Consider the following 15,320-nt stretch of genomic DNA (forward strand, 5'->3'; position numbering starts at 1 on the left):
GTTCTGCTTCATTACACTGAAACCGCGAAATCTAGTCCAATATTACGAATATCTAGTTCATAAACTAGATCTCTCCGATGTAGTATTTAGATATCGTGAAGGGACCGAGGTCTAGTGCTTGGCATGATTCATAGCTATTGATGGTAAATAATGCGCGATAAGATAAACTTTAAGAACCAGAACATTATTAATTTGCTAAGAACTTGTTTTTAATATATTGAGTCTCTATTAATTTTACAGTTAATTAATGTGAGAGGTGTTATTGGCGGTAAATCGTTTATGGCAGATGGAACGCGGAATGAATTTATAAATCATTATCTATTTCGCACTATGTAAACCCGTATTAATCGTCAAGATATCTTTAATTTATTGCCGCATGGTTAAACCAGGTCCAGGATTCCACATGTCTCCAATAAAAATAAACGCACTTTTCTATAGTCAAATTTATACTTTGAAACTGACCGTACCGGGCGATCACTTCATGATTTTTTTAAATTTATTTAGGAAACAAACACGATATTTAAAACAATACTCTGCAGGAGTACAGCTCCTGCTGTTAAAACCCTAAGAGCTTCATTTAAACAGTCGATTGTATTGTTTTAAGTGAAATGTGAACATGAGAAGTGATGAAACTGGCTTCACTCACAAGTCCGGCGTAGGTGATCACTGATCAGAGTGAGGCTAGAGTGACCGAGGAGCCGGCCGGCGGGTCGAATCGCGTGTCCGGCACTGAGCCTAGTTAATCACAAATCACAACTGCGCAGCGACACCGGCCTTGCGGCTGCGCGTGGGCACGCTAATCATAACTTGGCTCATCGCGGGCCCTACGCCCGGAAGGTACCTACGCGGAAACTGCACTAGAAAGGCTAACTGGATATCTAATGGCGGGTTTTCACTCTCATTCTGTTACTCTATACGCACACGTCATATAAGTAGCATTACAAATTGCAGCATCTCTATCTGTACGTAGGTTAACTTTCCGTAGAAATGTTTCTCACCTAAGATGGAATGACGCACATAAACCAATGTAATTTGCATACTCAAACTACGTGTGAATTGCCACAAAGAGACGTCATTTTAAGATCCCATATAGTTGTCTATGACAATGTCAGAGATGGCGATTAAATTACACTTATGTAAGATATTGTCTGATGGAGCCAAATGTTGATGAAATTGATGCCTCGAATGGCCGAACCTAATCTGACCTAACCGCATAAGCCCAGTTCGATGCTGTTAACGAGAGGATGCGGGCGTGAGGAAGAGAGTCGTACTCTAGATGAGAGTGGAGGAAATCAGGGGAGGATTATCTCCAATACTAGAAGAGAAGTACTCAACATGGTGAAACATTGAAAGTAGGCGTAGGAATTCCTTTAGTTATAATTAACGATTATTTATGTGCACATACCAAACATTAATTGTCATAATAACGATAATACGATAATTACCCAAATAAATATTAACACGCTATAGGTACGTAGTTATTAATAAAAGTGAATCAGTCACAATCACTTTGTTATCGACAAGAGTCAATAAAATGCCTAGGTATTACACTGAGTTGCAATTGCAAACATATAATTGCATCGCACAGCTATAAAAGCTAAATTGATAATAACATAACACGACATTGTAATCATTGTCTGACTATTTATATGTACTTAGAAAAAGGAGGTTCTCATTTGACCCGTATGTATGTATGTTTGTTCGCGATTATCTTTATGAGTAGTTCTTAATTGTTCTCCCCTTTCGACACTGCAAATGGAGATTGATGATGATTGAATTAAAAGTCGTTAAATAATAAAATTTATCATGGTTGTAGTTAATAAATAACATAGTCAGGTCGCCTTGCCATCAAATAATAGCATAGGCACGATTATATTCCTAGAATTGAAAAGTGCAGTGCGCAGCAGCTGCTAATTTTCACACAACCGTACATGCTATTACTTGATAATAAACTTCAGAATACTGAAGTCTTCCGCACCACTCAAAAACAGCCAAATAATATACCTACCGGTGCTATTAAATTAAATTGACAAGATTATCATAACAAAAAGGCGTTATTACACGTTTGTCTGACAAACGTCGGTCTGCTATTGTCATGGTAAAAAGACATTCGTCATAGTACTGGCAGCGTACTCCAGGACTGGTTTTCATGTCGGATATCAAAACGACAAATTGACTGTAATATATTAAGATTAGCGATGTTTATGTTACACAATTTAATGAGAACAATGATTAATCTGATGATAAAAATATAATGACCATAACGTGTGTGATGGCAGGTGACACAATGCAACAACGTGGCGAATCCCACGCTAGTTCGTGCTCTTGTCTTCTCGTAGCGCGTGGGTGACCTACTCTAGTTCCGAATACTTCCCACCCTCCACAATAATATAACAAATTTAATGCTACATATATATTTTTTATGGCCACAAAGAAATATACGTCTATAGTTTGGCCGAGTCCATAATACACCCAGGGGCTATCATTAAAAATGACTGCGGCGGAAAATATGGTTCGTATATTAACTATGTAGGTACATAACAACAATATGCTAATACTATGACATGATGTCAATTTTATGCGAACATCTCCGTTCGCAGAAATGATGTAATTGCTATAAAAGAGCTTACATTATTTGTCCATTTAGTTAGCGCTTGAAGAGCGAGACGAGACGACCAAACAACTTGAGCACAGACCATGCTTGGAGACAAGAGTCGGGAATGACATTGTGTTTTGTGGTCAAGTTCAAGTTTTTGTGAGCGAGTCGTATGCTAATGAGGTGTTGTTTTGCAAAACATCAACGTATGAAATCATTTTGACAATTGTACCTCAAACATATTATTATTTGGGTGCAGCAACAGCACATATACTCTAATTAGGTCTAGTCGGGTCATACGGCGAATGTTCTAATTCGTCAATTGAGGACAATTTCGCGCTCTGCTCTCACGCAACTGATGAGACATACGCTTTGTGCAACAGCTGCAATTCTTGATGCCAATTACTTGACCAGCTGCTCGTCCACGTGAAGCCAATTTCATTCACAGATTTTCCACCAATCACTTCAAATTAAACAGACTAAGCGTGAAATTTGGAGGCGACTGTTTTCGTTAATAGTATTTATTAAGCGCATGTTACACATGTATGTGTAGCTACTTTGGACATGGATGCAATATGACATGAGTATAAAGTATACTTAACCTACCAACGAATTTACTTTGATCCGATTGAGATGGTTGATGTACAGTCTGCATCAAAAGTAACGGATCAGACTATAAGCCCCTGTATATCTAGAACAATTAGACCGTGACAGATACTTTAGATCGCGACCTGTAGACTATATCCCTATTTGGAAAATAATTCCCGGATGGCAAGTTTTTTTAGAGGGTTGTTTCATCCACTACTATTGAGGCTGACATTGAAAATGACAGATATTTCATCAATCACCTTATATAAGAAATTCCGAAGCTTTAGCAAGTGTACTTTGGACACGGAAGCAAGATGAATATAATTCTTTATCTAATAATGAGAGCATAAAAAGTTCAGAAGCAAAAATACTCCGCGCCGACCGAGTTGGCGCCTACCGTACTACCGCGATCCAGCAGAACGGGAACAGCGCCCCGCTGCGACAGATGAAAAACAAGATACATTCAGGCCATATAAATAAACATTGGTGATTCATACCGCATTTCAGGCAATCGTTTATCGAGCCATTATCATAATTGAAATATTTATTGAGGAACATGTGACAACCAGTTAAGGTTGCGTACTCGTAGTTCTGATACAAGTGACTCATCCCACACCGTATAGAGACAATGCAGTTCGGAGCTCAATGTATAATACGCGTAAACAGAAAGACGATAATTTAGCACCAAATTTGGATGTATTAAACAAAAAGCTATTTCATGAATCGAAAGGTCTTGCAACAGCCTCCATGTGAAGTTGAAAACAAAACATTGTTTGCAAGTTCGGAATCGAATTTTATGTGCTCTCCATACACTGTTACAAGATTTACGGCCTCTTGCGTCCGCAGCATTAATTTATAGGTTTTCGCAAAGCATAAACAGCTACAAAAGTTGTAGTGTCCTGTCATCTCTTTATACATTGAATATTAAGTAATTCTCTCGTTTCGAAGTTTGTATAAAACAAAATGGAGGGTTGTATAATAATAATAAAAGATTTATAAACGAAGCCATTTAATGCACCTGTATAAAGAGAAAAATTAGATAAAGTTATTAGATATTTGGATACTGATGCCCCGTGATGAAAGTTGATTGCAACAAGCGCAGGTAGCCCGATGTAGGCTATTTCACGGATAGACACTAGCGCCATCTGTTGAACGCAGTGACAAAGAAACAATAAATGAGTGAATAAACGATCTAATGGTCCGATTAATTGGCTCAGGATGCGGTATGATTGACGCGGCAGGCCCTTAGCCCGTGTAAGGCTCGAAAGCGCTCGGCAGGCGGGTCACGTCTGCCCTTACGATAATGGGTGGTAATGAGACCGCGCCATGCATCGCAACTACTCTCCACACCTGCGATAATAAATCCGAAATCAAACTGCCATTGGAATACTAATGTGATTTATTACTCTCATAACGATAAATTAGCACGATCTGATGGTAGTAGGGACACTTAATTGGAACTAACGGTAACAGAGTAATGATTTATCCCGCGCGGCGCTTATACGGTAGGGTATTTACTAAACATCACGTATAATGAGATACGCCAAAATGTTGGGAAAATTGTTGGTTCTGTTCAATATAGAAGAATTCACAAGCAAGTATTCATTCGACTTTAACCACTTTGGTTAAGTTAAAGATGTCTCTTTCTACAAAACCTACTATGTATGTACATGATGTAATCTTTCAACAATTTTAAGCTATCGGCCGTACTTGTGGTCACCGTCAACAATTTTTTCAAAAAAAATTAACTACGAGTAACTAAGCAAATCCCCATATAAAAAGCTCTATACACATACATACCTAATATTTGCTCAGCGACATACGTGAAAATTATCTCTCTACACATACTAACAAGTGCTTGCCAAATAACGCCATAAAAAGCCCATTAGAGGCCCGATAACATATTCAACTTTAAAGTGAGACTATAACGACAATCCATTACGGATAGAGATAATCGTCGCCAATACATTACGGATAAATAAAATGTAACATCGATTTGATAAAGTGTCAGGCGTTAGCGCGACGGGAAAGCGTGGTGGCATTATCAAAGGTGATAAATGTTCGTTGCAGTTGTTAGAAGCAACCAGTCACGAAGTAGGCAGTTGGGCGCGTGCAACCGTCTTCTTTGTTTCTCACGGCTCGGTTGCAGAAATACCGTGCAGATCGTTATCTGCGGCGATGATAAATGCATCCAATAATTAGCTTGCAGGCGTAGGTATCATTATAGCTTACATTTCATACCTAATGTACGAAATTTATATGAAAGATAGGGATTACGAATGTAAAATACGATGTAGATGCAAAAGTGGGCGAAAATGCGCTTAAATTTCGAAAATGTGCTACCTAGACAGGTAGCACATAAACTTTAGGTAACCTGTAGGTAACCATATTGTTGCCCAACAATATTTAAGTGACGAGTTTTTGTATGGTGTCGTGGACGCAACTGGGTTTTTGTACCCATCATGGTGGAGGTATGTTTGCATACGTGTTTTGTAAACAGAATGAATCAGCGTGGCTACATGCACGGGATTTTAGAATTGTACCGGACCAACTGTGTACATAAAACTTGAGGTGACGCCACACGCTAGGCGTGTCAGTCGCGAACATTCTTGACAAACTGGCTGGATCATGGGATTAACATATTCAAATTTCTTCTTAGAGATATTCTAGAAATCTGCAACACAAATAGCTTGCGATCATGGAGTTTCCCAAGCTGACGTCGCCTTGAACTTGCGACGTAAGCTAACACTGACGTAAGTGCGTTCAATAAAGCAGCAATTCACACTGTCGCACTTGACGCCGCCTACGCGTCCAATACACACACGATTACATAAAAGTTTGACAACATTATAAAGATTATCCTCAATTTGGTCCTCATTAAATTATTTTTTTGGATGAAACAGCAACATAAATCGATTTAAAATAAGCATGTTGTGCGCAGTATTTGCGTGAGACGGTAATGTAATTTTTATAGGATTCAATTCTCAACACTTAATGGTCACTAATGCAGAAACAAGAATGTCTATAAGCACCTATTAACAAGCGGATTTGTATGGAAAATAAAAAACATGAAATATACGGGGGCGGATTGTCGCCACTGAACCTAAATGACTGTTTATTAATGTTAAGGTGAACGCGTACGTTAAACCGCTGCCGTCGAAGGAATTATTCAAGAGTTCACGCCTCTGCATCTCCCGCTTAATGAATGAACTCGGATTATTAACGATGAAACACAAGTGTGCGTAACTGATAAAATCATATGTTATCTCTCTATCGAGTGCGATTATCACGATGTCCTATTTCGCCTTTAACGAAGTTTGTGATTACTCAATTTCCCTTATGAACCTAGATAAATTGACTCATGGAGATATGGAGGCGCTATAAATCCAGCTAGATAACGCAATCAAGTGTACTGTTATTATCGGTTAAAGGCTAGCTTTAGAAAGGCAGATTACAAAATGAAAGCTCTCGGCAGTAATCGAAATTACTAGATTACTATAGGTTCAGGGAACACGAGAAGTTGAACATGGATTGCGTTGTGTAAGCAAAACATAGCCTTTTTCCTATTGAGCAGTCAAAAGGGAGGCTGGGTAAGTAGGTTGAGTGTAGACGGGACGGCGCCCGGGACAAGTACAAAATGTTTCCGGTTGTAACGGCCCAGCCTATTTCGCAAACTGTATTTTTAGATGAAATAACATTCGCGAGTGGAAATTTAATATGTGCTGTAGTGGAGTGAACATTGTGCTTATACCTATTACCTAGCTATTTATGTATGATATTGATTGTATGTTAGGCCACACAACAATTTGAATAGCAAAAATAATGAAGAATCACAAGACGAGTTGTCAAAGGATTTAATTGAACCATTAGCATGAATAAGTAAATTATATTTACAGTACATATGGGGCACTTACGCACTAGTGCGTAAAATAGCACTTTTCGTACGTATGTCGAAACTTTAAAGTGCCATATGTACTGTAAAACGTTGTTCGATACACGTGCGAATAGGTAATTCGCAACTCGTGTCGATTTAAAACACTCCCTTCGGTCGTGTTTTAATTTATCGCCACTCGTTTCGAATTTCCTCTTTTTCGCACTTGTATCGAAAATAACTATTATATGTCCATGGTTATCTGGTGATGTTAGTAATAAATCGATATTGATGTAAGTATGTATGTTTCTGTTATTGGTACATGGAACAGGCCATTATTTGTGTAAGTTATCGCCTTAAAATGTATTAACAATAAAATAACGAACAATAGGTGAATAAATAAAAACTTCGACATGAGCGGTAGCGGGCATCGTACGCAAAAGGAACTTGTCAACCGAAAATACATACATACATCACAATATTTTGTGAGGCAAATTGTTATTGTTCGTATGCTACAAAAAACTGGTTTCAACTGAGTCTTGCATTATTCTTAGTCGTGACAAAAGGAAAAACACAAAATGGTTGGATGAACCCGAGGTTCCGACTTTTCAATGGCGTTGTGGTAAATATAGGCTCTAATGCCACAGGGTATTGAGCATAAGGAAAGGTGGAAGCTAGCGACCTCCCACGGAACACCGCGAAGGATTATAGGTACGTGACTGGGATTTGATTATGATCTCACTGTATATGAGGAAGGATGCATTTGTAAAATTACGGAAACCACCCCAAAAGAGAATTCACGGACAAAACACGATCGCTACAGTCATTTAAACTTTGTGCAAATAATTCTGCAGAACATCTTACGCAACAAATATAAAAAAGTTGTAGTCATATTGTAGTGTTATTGGATAAAATCTCTACACCTCTGACACGCAAGCAACTCTATTGAATGTAAATATAATTATCAGATTCACCTTCTAGAAACACACAAAAGGTGTTACGGTGGTATTACGCGAAGTTACAATTCCGATTAAACAATATAGGAAGTTACATACGAAGTGAAAGTAATAACAATCAGCATATAACTTTCGGCTAAATTCATTACCTACATTGTTTTTTTTTTACAATATATGACGTATGAACAAAAAAACCTATATCTCTATTTGTAATTTTTTTTATAGACGCCTACGTACAAAATGTGGGGTATACTGTAAAAAACAGTTCTAAATTTGATGAACGGAAGCTGATCTGATCGCTTAGTAAATTTACATCGACTTTGTTTTTTCCGAGTCTTGGCCTATTTTGATTGAGTACCCACTTACCTAATTATGGATTATAGCTATAAAAAGTATCAATGAAGTAAAACATTCCACTGGAACGCATTAGGTAGGTAATGTCGCTCGCGGATCCCTCGGATGCCATTTATCATGTGCGTACCGGCGCCGTGGGCGTGATGATGATGATGTAGCGATCATCTTGCTCACTCATAACATGGACCCGGACAAGCTTACAACTAAATTTCATAATTAATTTTAATCATATTTTAATTTTGCATGTAAATCGATATAAACAAGGACCACGTTCGGCTCGGTCTGATACGCTCGAGAAGAGTCGACATCGGTGTGAAATCAAAACCCTGGTTCAAGGTGATCTGTGGATATTGATTTGTGGTGACAAAAACAATACGTGCAGCTATTAAATTACGATAAAAACGGTTGTTGTAATAGGATGGACGGCATCGCGCATGGTAGTCACGTTGTCCTGATACACCTGTTCAGCAGCTTGGTTACGGTTGACGGAAAACAATGCCACGGCGACCGGGAATATTGCGTAATTGAGCAATTTTCACGCGAACATCGGTTCAGATAAGGATAAGACACGGGAAGTCGCTTGTCGCGCCTGAACGGTCTTATTTTGAGACGACAAAATGACAGAATGGCTCCGGAAAGGAGTTAAGAGGATGCACTGACTTTAACAATGTTCAGCCGTGTAAAAACAAAATTAAACTTTAAAAAAACAGTGAGATTACAGGTAATGTATTGCATTGGTACTACAATTCAATCAAAAGGTAGGTGCTGCACGCGACAATCATGACGTGTGTCACGCTAGAGGCATTGGAAATCATAAAGAAACATGAAATTACGCAACTACCAGTAGAGTTATAAATAGAAACGTCGACAATATCTACACAGTTTACTTAAATTTGCGTAACAATAGTTAAGACTTAGAATAAATTGACATGCGAAGATAATTCTACACGATTGCAGGTATGCCGCGGGATCATTAAAGTGGAATATGTATTTATTTATTATTTACTTGTTATGGGTTCTAAGGTCAGGCAGGATGCAGGTACGGTTGCAACGTGGCATGCCATGCCGGTGTCCAAACAAGGCTAAGTGCGTTGGAAATTGCTACTGTTGAGGCGCCGACTAGTTGAAACACTACGTGACAGAATGATTATAGGTGTAGTGGCCCAGAGGTCACGGTGAACATCTCACAATCAATGAGGGCTCGGAAAACTAATGTCGACCACCAGCGCGCGAATTAAGTTCAATCTTAGATGAAATGCATATTCAATAGCTTTTGATGTAAGCTAATATGAGCTCGTATAAAGTAAAAAGTTCGGTAGATAATGGATGAAATATAAGCGTAGGGCGTTCGAAGAACAAGGACAAGGGCAAGGTCGGAAGAGGGTGGTTCAAGGGGGACTACAAAAAAACTACAGGCGGCGCGGGCTAGTGAAATAACTATTCGTAACTGTTACATAACGCTTACTTAACTTAACGACTTTGATAAATGAAGTCATAAAACGGAATGCAAACTATATACATAGTTTGTTTTGTTTCACTCAGCATACAATGTTTTAATAAAACTTCTAGACAGGCACCGCATTACGATTCATGAGAATACAGAGCAGTATTCTCGCTAGGTATAGCTGAGATCACGATACTTATTTATAAGTTGGCACTACCTACTTATGTACTAACCGCAGTTTTGATGATGTTTACTTACTCCTTTTGAGTTGCTCTACGATTTGAGATTATGAGAAAATTATGCCAGCTCCATGAAGCAACAAAGTGTTATTTTTTGGTGTGCTGTAATAGATAGCTGTCATTAACAGCTTAGTTATCTTACATTCTTCAGTCTAAATCTTTCCTAGCCTTCTCGTATTCAAAAAGGTTATGCGTGTCGTGAATTGAATTGCTTTTATTTGTTTTAGGCCTGACTTAAATATTTCCGTGTTCCGAGATAAGATTCTCGCCTGTCATGAGTTTTCAGACAAATAAGCCTAAAGTTATTATTATGTTAATATTGTTAATAGGCTTTAGGGACGTTGTTGTATTTAACATTGGTATTACAAGGTCATTCGCATACATCCTTTTCACCATGACAAATCGAAAAATATTATCCTCAGGTAGGTCTCAACCTAGCGAATATAAGTTTTCCCTTTATTAATCAATATTCTCAAACTCTTTTACATTTTAATCTTAATATGGATATGTAATTGCCTTCCTAAAGTACCAATACGTTATCAAACATTAATGACTACATGCTGATGTAAGCTAAACTGAACGGACGAAACATAAACTTGTTGGACTAGAAAGGACGGGAAAACGAATTCGTATGACGGAAACAGGAACACGCTGTCGCATCTAAGATAAATATAGCCTATGGCACATGACATGAAGAAGAACCGTATTTGAACTGTAATGTGCTTGTGTAATTTAATTTCATCAGCCCCATTTAACTCGCGAGTTAGGCTTTGTAGCGCACTGAGTATTCACTCTTCATTAGCACAATTGCCGACTGACATGCTACCTCATTAACACAGGCCCTGGATCTAGATCCACGGACACATTATGTTGTAATGGTAGGACTAGTCCTACCATTACAACATAATGTGTCCGTTCCTACGTAATGTTGCCTATTTATCTTGATTAGTATGTCTGACGTCTTCTGGGTTTACGTTAGTCGTTGTATGTTGCTTGTAAGCTGTTTGGTGCATAATTTTTCTTACACATCCCTGAATTTGCTCCTACCATTTCACATAATGTCATGTGTCCTTCCCGACGTAATGTTGTCAATGTATCTGGTTTTGTATATCTGACGTTTTCTAAATTTGTATTAACCGTCGTACGAGTAGTTTTAAGTATGATTATTTTGTAGAGCTATCTGACATACTCATTCTCATTAAAGTCATCAACATTGGGAGATGTGGGTCTAGTCCTAATACCAGTACCACTGTGAAGTGTATTGTGTCAGTTCTTCGTCATGTTGCCTATTTTTACCTTGATTTCTATATCTGACATCTTCTGGATTTGCGTGTCAGCGTTAAAAGAAAAATTAAGCAGGTATCTACTCGAATCTGATGTTTTTTACATCCTCTTATACAAGTTTGTAATATTGGTATAAGACGACAGCAAAGATAGGTACATTTGACATATTTACAACATGACACATAGTACAAAAACTGAAAAACAATAAAGGCTGTAATTCGTTTTTATCACTTGTAATGACTTCATCGTATTGCGAGTTGATAAAGAGACATTAAAATGCGATGCTAATAGAATCTTTACTCAATAAGTCCTAATTTTAAGGCTATTTCAAGTAATCCGAAGATGTAATTAACTTCCGATCTACGTAATTTAACGACTTAAGTCATCAGATGATTCTTGTTATTTTTCAAGGACAACAGTCGTCGTTTCAGTTTCTTCACTACCTATAAATAGGTATTGTCTTGCTTACTCTAAGTAAACGAATAAAATAAAACTGATAGCATTGTAAGGTATCGCTTATCAGCACATTTTTATAAATAAACAGAACTGTTACTGTCAAAATACTGAATAAAAATTACAAATAAAGAAAAGAAAATACCCAAGTAAAAAAATTTGATCAAAATTTGAGGCGTCCCGAAAATTACAAATTTGAGACTCACCGGAGAAGCTGATTTTCGTTTCGACAGGCATCTTATTTCCAGTTCAAATCCTCTGGGCTTGTGTGGTATTTTTTTTAAATTCGGCACTGATAATATCGATGTATCGTGGAGTATATTTTCCTTGTGATCTACCCTAGGTAGGTTTTGTCGAGTGTTTGCGTCGTTGTCGCGAGGGTGTGACGCGCGGATCGCTCGCCCGCCGAGAGTGCACTGCGGCCGGCGCGGCGTCCCACGCCCGCGCCGCCCTCGCTGATACGAGGCTCTTGTTTTTGTTTCCCCGGCCCGAGGAGCCTTTTCATGAAATTTGAAATTAATGATGTGACTTTAGAATGGCTAGGGTGAAATTTTGAAAGCGTTTATCTTCCGATTTCAATAAAATTTGCTCTGAAAATAAATCAATAACATTGCTGATATATTTCACAATAATTATTGTATTACGTTGTAGCTTACCTACTGAACTAGAAGGACCGATGATCTAATTATTTTAATTGTTTTTAAACAATTTATGTTAATTCAACGGGCACAAGGACGTCAGATCTTTAATAGGATTCGATGTACTTACTACATAGAGTGCAAAATAAGGTGCACAATATTTTCACCCTACACTTAATTAAGCGGTTCAGGGCAATATGTGTAATTTTGTTACTATTTTTATCTTTTGTCAAGCCTCGATGTAAATATTTTGCTATCTTAGTTAATTCAGAGTATGTACTATAGTCTCTACACGAATAGCCTCTATCTTATCTCTGAGCTTATCGGGCGAGAATTCTTACCTTATAGGTACTCAACTACTCATCTACGTTTACCTACAGTGTTTTCGTTTGAATTTAACTTTGTAAGCCTTGGCGGCCTGTTTCTTAATGTTAAAGTGCTTCAGTACAGTCATTAAATAAAGATAGCGTAGATATTGCGATAAGCAACATATTTTTCTCTGGAAATAGGACTAGGTTACCTGTAGCCTGTAGTAGTCAGTAATCAGCAATAGATATAGGCGCTCTTATGTCTTTCTTTACTTCGGTGAAGTAGCGTGAAAATACCGATATAAAAACGTAGTTAGGTATGTGTCATAGCATAGTGATAGCGATAAAGGTATGATCTTCTTTTCATGCTGACAATACATGTACCTGTTATATTTTTACTGGCAATATTGACGGTCTGCCAGTCACGGTTTCTAACAGGTCAAAGAAAGTGAGTTGGCGAGGTCGAGTGTAAAAGAGCAAGCCATTCAACGTGAGTCCATCCCGGACGTTCTTCATTGCCGTTTGTGGTGACACGTCCGATCCGAGGATACAATTGATTGTTACGGTGCACGCCTTTCACCCGATAAATGAAACGGACAGGCAAAACCTCTTTCAGCTACACGAGTTAAGTATGTGCCTTTAGAACGAATGATTAGGAATAGGTACTTGTCATACCTACACAATTACAACCGTTGTACAAGTTTTTTTTAAGGAAAAGGGGTAACGAAAGAGGGAAAAGAAAACTTAAGGCATTCCATCAAAATCTAAAAAAAGTTGGAGGACCTATGTTTCTTTTATAATACCAAACACAATATAATATTTTATGTTGTTTGAGTGGAAGTAAAAAAAAGCGATCAGTAGGGTAGTAAGTATGACGAGTATAGGCAATAAGCTCATATATTATAAACCTATTATGTTATAATCAGAAAGCTCGGTCTAGGGAATAAATAACAAAGTAATAGATATAGCGGTGCTTATGCAATTTGAGGCGAGTAAAGTTCAGACTATGTAGCTTTCACCGAACAAGTGAGCTCCGTGAATTTCAATTTTGAGAAGGTAATGATTGATAATGACTCTGTTTTTGTACAATCAACATCAAATTGTTTACATTTTGGACTTTACTCCATTGTGATAAGGAGGAAATCGTATCCATATGTTTGACATCGAAGAGTAGGATATCAAACTAGACATGAAAGTTTACATTCCACCTGAGTTGATTGTTGACTTCTGTCTGACATTCACGGTCGGTAAATACAACACATTGATAAACGAGATCTGTATATGGTTCATCTCGTACTTTCTAGTGATAAAGCGACAAATATGGTACTGTTAGTTTAGTGTTGATTTATTCTCTCTATTTCCAAACCCATTAGTGATTCAAACTGATTTCCAATTCCAATATAGATATGTAATTATTTTCTTTATTCGGCACTATCAAAGACGACTAGCTTGATAAACCAAAAACATTCCAACAGGTTACGGTTCGCCAAATATTTATTTTTACTAATTTGCACAAACATCGTTTGTTAGCGGGCAGAGACAATAAATAAAAGGGACTGCTCTCTATCTCTATCTCCTACAAAATTACTTTCAGTAGTAACAAAGCGTTTTGTATGTAAATTGGTGTTCCTTGGAGAGAACTCGTCGCGAATATCCTATAAATTTTGCACTTTGACCTCGTTGTACTATAACGGCTTTTAGTGAACAAGATATTTATATGTGAATTTTTCATGTCTAAACCCATTTTTAGGGTTCCGTAGCCAAATGGCAAAAAACGGAACCCTTATAGATTCGTCATGTCTGTCTGTCTGTCCGTCTGTCCGTCTGTCCGTCCGTATGTCACAGCCACTTTTCTCCGAAACTATAAGAACTATACTGTTGAAACTTGGTAAGTAGATGTATTCTGTGAACCGCATTAAGATTTTCACACAAAAATAGAAAAAAAACAATAAATTTTTGGGGTTCCCCATACTTCGAACTGAAACTCAAAAATTTTTTTTTCATCAAACCCATACGTGTGGGGTATCTATGGATAGGTCTTCAAAAATGATATTGAGGTTTCTAATATCATTTTTTTCTAAACTGAATAGTTTGCGCGAGAGACACTTCCAAAGTGGTAAAATGTGTGTCCCCCCCCCTGTAACTTCTAAAATAAGAGAATGATAAAACTAAAAAAAATATATGATGTACATTACCATGCAAACTTCCACCGAAAATTGGTTTGAACGAGATCTAGTAAGTAGTTTTTTTTTTATACGTCATAAATCGCCTAAATACGGAACCCTTCATGGGCGAGTCCGACTCGCACTTGGCCGCTTTTTTCGGTGAGCAGCGATAGCTTTGTGTAGAGATAGCTTCAGTCTTTATAATTTAATAGTCTTTACTAGTGGCTAGTGGGCCGTTGACCGATAGATTGGAATCCAAATAATCCTTGACTCATACTCCGAGTTGACGGTAGAGGCACGTAGGTATAACTGATTTACGACCCATACAAAATGTCCCCAGAAACCTAATAAGCACTTCATACAGACGCAAGGAGGACGGGGATTTAGGCAGCCTTGGCTGAGATTTACGACATACGTTTAGTAT

At 37.9% G+C, this 15,320-nt stretch overlaps 1 protein-coding gene across 1 annotated transcript in view; it reads right to left on the reverse strand.

Annotated features, from left to right (window-relative positions):
* LOC134648726 (CAP-Gly domain-containing linker protein 1) overlaps positions 1 to 15,320 on the reverse strand; it is a 59,966-nt gene that overhangs the window by 31,570 nt on the left and 13,076 nt on the right.

Source organism: Cydia amplana, chromosome 6, assembly GCF_948474715.1.
Source record: "Cydia amplana chromosome 6, ilCydAmpl1.1, whole genome shotgun sequence".
Classification (NCBI taxonomy): domain Eukaryota; kingdom Metazoa; phylum Arthropoda; class Insecta; order Lepidoptera; family Tortricidae; genus Cydia; species Cydia amplana.